We start from the raw sequence: 5,625 nt of genomic DNA, 5'->3' as shown, positions 1-5,625 counted from the left end.
CATCAATGACTGCAGGAGCCTTGCCCGTTTCATCAGTTGAAGTAAAAGCCTGCTTGAGGACTTCAATCGGGGGCAGATAGCTAAGGTGATTCTGAAAATCAGCCTTGTAGTTGAGTGAAGACCTTGTCCTGAGGAATATCATAATCCAAGGAGCATAAGGTTTCAGCTCAAACAAAGAAAGTGCAGCATTTGCCAGAGTCCTCGTGAAGAAATCGTGATAGTTGATAGGAATGCTATGAATGATGTTGAATAGCAGATTCTTCATAGTGCTAACTATTTCCTCATCAGATGAGTCATGGCCTTTGGTGGGACTCATTGTCCTCGTCATAATGCGATAGACGGTTTTGGGCACATAGAGTAAATCCTTCACGAGGAATTTGGTCCTTGGGGCTTGACCGGGCTTCAAAGGCTTCATTAACACTTGCATGTAATGGGCTGTGAGTTCTGGTTCATGATACAGGCAGCGAGCTCCTTTACTGGGTGGACTGATGGGCAGGGTGTGAAGCAATTCATAGGCCGGTGCCTTATAGTGAGTATTTTCGGTCATCCAGTCCAAGACCCAGGTGTTGATATCTTCAGGATCACCTATGATGTGCAATGTAGAGTAGAACTGAAGAATAAGCTCTTCATTCCAATCAACAATGTCAGAGCAAAAGTTGAGGAGGCCTGCATCATGAAGAACATTGAGCACAGGAGATAAGCAAGGTAATGATTCCATGTCCATGTGAGGAATATGCTCATGGTAGAAGATTTTGTCTTTGTTGAAAAGCAGTGAAGAATAGAAGTTGGTCTGGCTTGCAGTCCAGAAATGCTTCCTCCTTAGACGAGCAGAGTCATAAGGATTGTAGTTAGTGAAGAACACGTGCTCGCCGAAGAAATCATCAGCCTTGAATTTCTGTTTCTTTGAGAATGGATCCTTTGGCTTGGGGTGACGAGTGTCTGTCAATTGCATCACAACCTCTGGAATCTCGATCTCAGGTTCCACAGGCTGAGGAATTTCAGGTGCTGCTTCAGTGGCAGCCTGGGACTTCAATTCTTCATCTACATGATCTTCAGCACTAGTGGCTGGAATTTCTTCATGGAGAGACGGTGTGGCATGTGGTTCATCAGATCCCATTTGTACAGCAGTTACTGGGACTGAGGAATTTGTTGCAATGGTGTGAAGAGTGGAGAGTTGGGGTGCTGACTTCCCAAAATTCATCACTTAGCACGGGTGTGGTACAACCAATGTCCACATCTTCATCTCCCATTTCTTCAATGCCAGCCTCTTCAGCAGTAAACTGAGGCATAGGCGAGGAGACAACTGGTGTTGAAGGGATTGTATCCACTTCAATTTCTTCATCCATCTGCTCCGATGAAGCAGCAGAGGGATTCTCTTCATCAGATTCACTTGGAATCACATATTCTTCATCAAAAGGAACAAGGTCCTTTGATGGCATGGTTGAGATAGGAACAACATCAATGGGGTTTGCAAATGAGCTAGTCAATGGCTTCATCTTCTTCTGAGCTGAAGAATCTGATGCAGTTGATGCCTTCCTTTTGTTCACCGCTGCATGCTTTGCAGCCTTGGTCTTCTTCACATCTGATGCAGATGGAAGGATCGGAGTTGGTGAAGGTGCAGGAGCAGAGGAATTGAGTTGAATTTCTTCAGGTACAACTGATGCAGTTACCCTGACTTCCTCATTTTCTTCAAGCGCACCACTAGTGGATGCCCTGGCAATTTCATCAGCGGCTGGAATGCAGTCATCAGCCCTGAAACTCACATTTTCTTCAGCAACCTAATTGTCATCAGCGGTGCTGGCATTTTCTTCAGTCGGCTGAGCAGATGCTTCAGCCTGAGGAATTTCCTGTTGCATTGGGGCTGCAACATTGGAAGTGAACTATTCAGTTATCTTTACAAATCTGACTTTGGCTCCTAGCTAGTCAGCATAGTAGCGATCAAATTCATCACTCAGTTTCTTGATTTCAGATTGAAGAGCAACAAGTTCTTCAGGTGAAAGCTTCAGAACATTTTGCTTCAGAAAGCACTCTTTCTTGTACTGCGCTTTCTTCACCCTCCTTCCCTGTTCAAATTTCCATTTTTCTTCATCAATGAAATGAGTCAGTACATGACTTTGACCAGAAGTGAGGTTCAGCTCAGGAAGAGGTGTGTTGGGGTCATTGTGCCACAAGTCAATGAAGTCTAGGATTAACTTCGGATCCTGCATTAATGGCACATTACTGCATTTGGCTCTAGCGGCCCTGAGTTGCCTGTCCCTGATGATTTCAACAAGTTCTTCATCATTAGCTTCATCATCATTAGAGGGCACTTGGGAAGCAACTTGTTTCTTATGAGGACTTGGTCGAGGACCTCGTCCAGTAGTGGTCTTCTTCTTCAGAAGAGTGGGAGCAGCTGAGGAACTTGGAGCAGCTAAGGAACTTGCAGAGGCTCCTGAGGCAATAGATATGCCTGTGGTCCTTTGGCACATGGCGAGATGCACAGGTGCTGAGGATTTGGTTGGAGCAGCTGAGGACTTTGGCGGAGGAGCTGAGGACTTAGGAGCAGCATGAGGAATTGGCCGTGAGGGCTTTGAGGAATCTGGTCGTGAGGGCATAGTCGAGGAACTCGGCTGTGAGGGCATTGCTGGTGAAGCACTGGGCTTGTGAGCAGGCTTCTTTGCATGGCCTTCTTCGGCTTTACAGAGGCCTCAACAGCAGCAGCGGCAGAAGAGTCTTCGTTGAATTTCCTCACTGCATCTTTTGCTTGTTTGGCCAACTTGGCCTGGCGCTTGGCCCATTCATCAGGATAATCCTCACCATGCTTGAGGCTAGTGGGATCAGCTATTTGACCATGTGCCAGCGGAGGTCTTGGGCATGGAGGATTTAGTGCAAATTTCTTCATATATTTGGGAGTGACATATCTGTACTCCCTCCACTCTCTTGCACATCTCCTCTCAATCTTTTGAATGCGCACCTTGCACTGATTTTTATCTTCCTCAGGGGGTGTGCAGTACCCAGCATAGATGTCCTTAGGTATTTCAAAGGCAGTGTTGACCTCAGGCCTCTTTCCTCCTTTCTGTGGCTTCTTACCATCAGCCATTTTCTTCAGTTAAGGAATTTGAACAATTGAATTCTTTGAATAGGTATGCAACTTTTCTTTGAGGAACGCTGCAAATGAGTTAAGTTGATGAGAACCTAGTGATTCTACAGCTGACATGAGTACCTGTGAACAGAGTATACTTGCGAGGAATTTGGAGAGGTCATATGCGTTCTCAGAAGGTTTTTATAAAGAACAAGTTTGAGGAATTTGACCAGATGAGTCTTGAAGAATTTCACTAAGCGTTCTTTGTCTTAGGTTCCAGAGATGTATAGATCGAAAATCCACACATTCGAGGAATCTTGAAGAAAAACATAGCTTAGAGAAATGAATCAAGAACAGATGACATGTGAGGTGTTTTAGTGTGTGAAGACATGAAGAAAAACACCTTTGAGGATTTTGTAGAAATCATTTGAATCAAAGAGGGCAGTAAAAGTAACTTTTAATTACCCTGGACGAAGAACACGACGAACTGGAATGTGGAGATGTGAAGTTCGTCAGTGCAGATCTTCCATACCCTAACTTGGCGGACGAAGACAGCTACGGCGGCGGCAGAGTGAAGATTTCCGCGGCCGGAGCGAGTACGACGGCGATGAGGTCGAGGTAGTGAAGCTTTTCCTCACCAGCGACGATGATGTAGTGGCGGCGCTAGGGTTTGAGAAGCTCGAGCTGGAGAGAGGTCGAGCAGAGTAAAGGAAGTGAGGAAGGGAAAGGGGGGTATTTATAGCCACGGTGAAAAACTGTTCGCCTGAAGAATTTGGACGAATGTACCCCTGACCCTTCTCATTCGCTTGACATGTGTCACCCATGTACTGAGAAGTGGAGATCATGTGCGATCGTGGGTGAATAGATAAGTATATCGTGGGATGCGGAAAGGTTTGAGCGGCAAAGCCGAAAATTTAGATAAGATAGGTTTTAAAGTTCCGTTTGCAATTTCTTCAGCTGACAAGGACACAGTGAAGATTTTGAACGAGTTTCAAATAGAACGCACATGAAGAATTTGTGAACAGATTGGGTTGAGTATAGCATAGAGGGGGGCGGGTCCGATCACATTCATATATATATAGCCAATGAAGAAAAATGACGGAAACAGAGAAGACTAAGCAAAGTTGAAGAATTTGAACAACTGAGGAATTTCAAAACAAAAAAACTCAAATTGAGGATTTTCAACTTTTGGTGGTGGCGTGACCCACCGTATAAGAATGATGATTTCAGATACCGCGTACAATTGTCGTAGGGTTCTGAGAATCAAATTATTCGTTAACTTCTTCACACTTAGAGTGTTATTATTCATTGATTGAAGAAAAACGTTTCTTCATGTGTTGCACATCTAAGTCACCAATTTTGCATAAGTGTTAGGATGAGTGTCCTTTTCAAAGAACATTCAAATATTCTAAGATATTTAGCTCACACCGCAACTTGCTAAATCTCTTCTCATCCAAGGGCTTAGTGAAGATATCGTCTAGCTATTCTTCAGTCTTCACATGCCCAATAGAAATGTCGCCCTTCAACACATGATCACGAAGAAAATGATGACGAATCTGAATGTGCTTTGTCTTCGAGTGCTGAACTGGGTTGTGAGCAATCTTGATAGCACTCTCATTGTCACAGAAGAGAGGCACATTCTTCATGTTGACGCCGTAGTCCTTGAGAGTTTGCTTCATCCATAGCAATTGAGCACAACAAGAACTAGCAGCAATGTACTCAGCTTCAGCAGTAGATAATGATATGCAGTTCTGTTTCTTCATGGACCAACAGACCAAAGATCATCTGAGGAAATGACATGTACCAGATGTTTACTTGCGGTCCACACGATAACCAGCATAGTGAGAGTCAGAATATCCAATGAGATCAAAAGCCGAGCCCTTGGGGTACCATAATCCAAGTGTTGGTGTGTGAGCTAGATATCGAAGAATATGCTTCACAGCCTTATGGTGTGATTCCTTCGGTGTAGCTTGAAATTGGGCACACATGCAAACACTAAGCATAATATCTGGCCTAGATGCACATAAGTACAATAAAAAACCAATCATGGAGCGGTATACCTTATGATCGAGGTCGATACCATTTTCATCAGTGCATAGATGACCATTTGTGGGCATAGGAATTTTGACGCCTTTGCAATCTTGCATGCCGAATTTCCTCAGTACATCCTTGAGGTATTTCTCCTGAGATATGAATATGCCATTGCGTTGTTGACGAATTTGAAGACCTAAGAAGAATTTCAATTCTCCCATCATAGACATTTGATATTCTTCACTCATCATATAGGAAAATTCATCACTATAACGTTGGTCAGTACAGCCAAAGATAATATCATCAACATATATTTGGCACACAAACAATTCACCATCATAAGATTTAGTGAAAAGAGTAGGGTCGAGTGAATCGGGTTTGAAGCCTTTCTTCATAAGGAATTCCTTCAAAGTGTCATACCACGCCCGTGGGGCCTGCTTGAGGCAATAGAGGGCCTTATTGAGTCTGAAGACTTTGTCAGGATGCTTTGGATCTTCAAAACCTTGGGGTTGAGCGACATATACTTCTTCCTC

General features: G+C 44.0%; 1 long non-coding RNA gene across 1 annotated transcript in view; it reads right to left on the bottom strand.

Moving 5' to 3' along the window:
• Nucleotides 1-805: 805 nt before the first annotated feature.
• Nucleotides 806-5,625, bottom strand: part of LOC125551828 — a 19,138-nt gene continuing 14,318 nt past the window's right edge. Inside the window, exons 3-4 of the long non-coding RNA XR_007303231.1 lie at nt 2,636-2,639; nt 806-815 (exon numbers count right to left, since the gene is read on the bottom strand). This is a non-coding gene — a long non-coding RNA (uncharacterized LOC125551828). The remainder of the gene's footprint in view (nt 816-2,635; nt 2,640-5,625) is intronic.

The sequence above is a fragment of the Triticum urartu genome, chromosome 4 (assembly GCF_003073215.2).
Source record: "Triticum urartu cultivar G1812 chromosome 4, Tu2.1, whole genome shotgun sequence".
In the NCBI taxonomy this organism is placed as follows: domain Eukaryota; kingdom Viridiplantae; phylum Streptophyta; class Magnoliopsida; order Poales; family Poaceae; genus Triticum; species Triticum urartu.
Note: the sequence above shows the minus strand (reverse complement) of the source record. Positions and strands in the feature narration are given on the sequence as shown.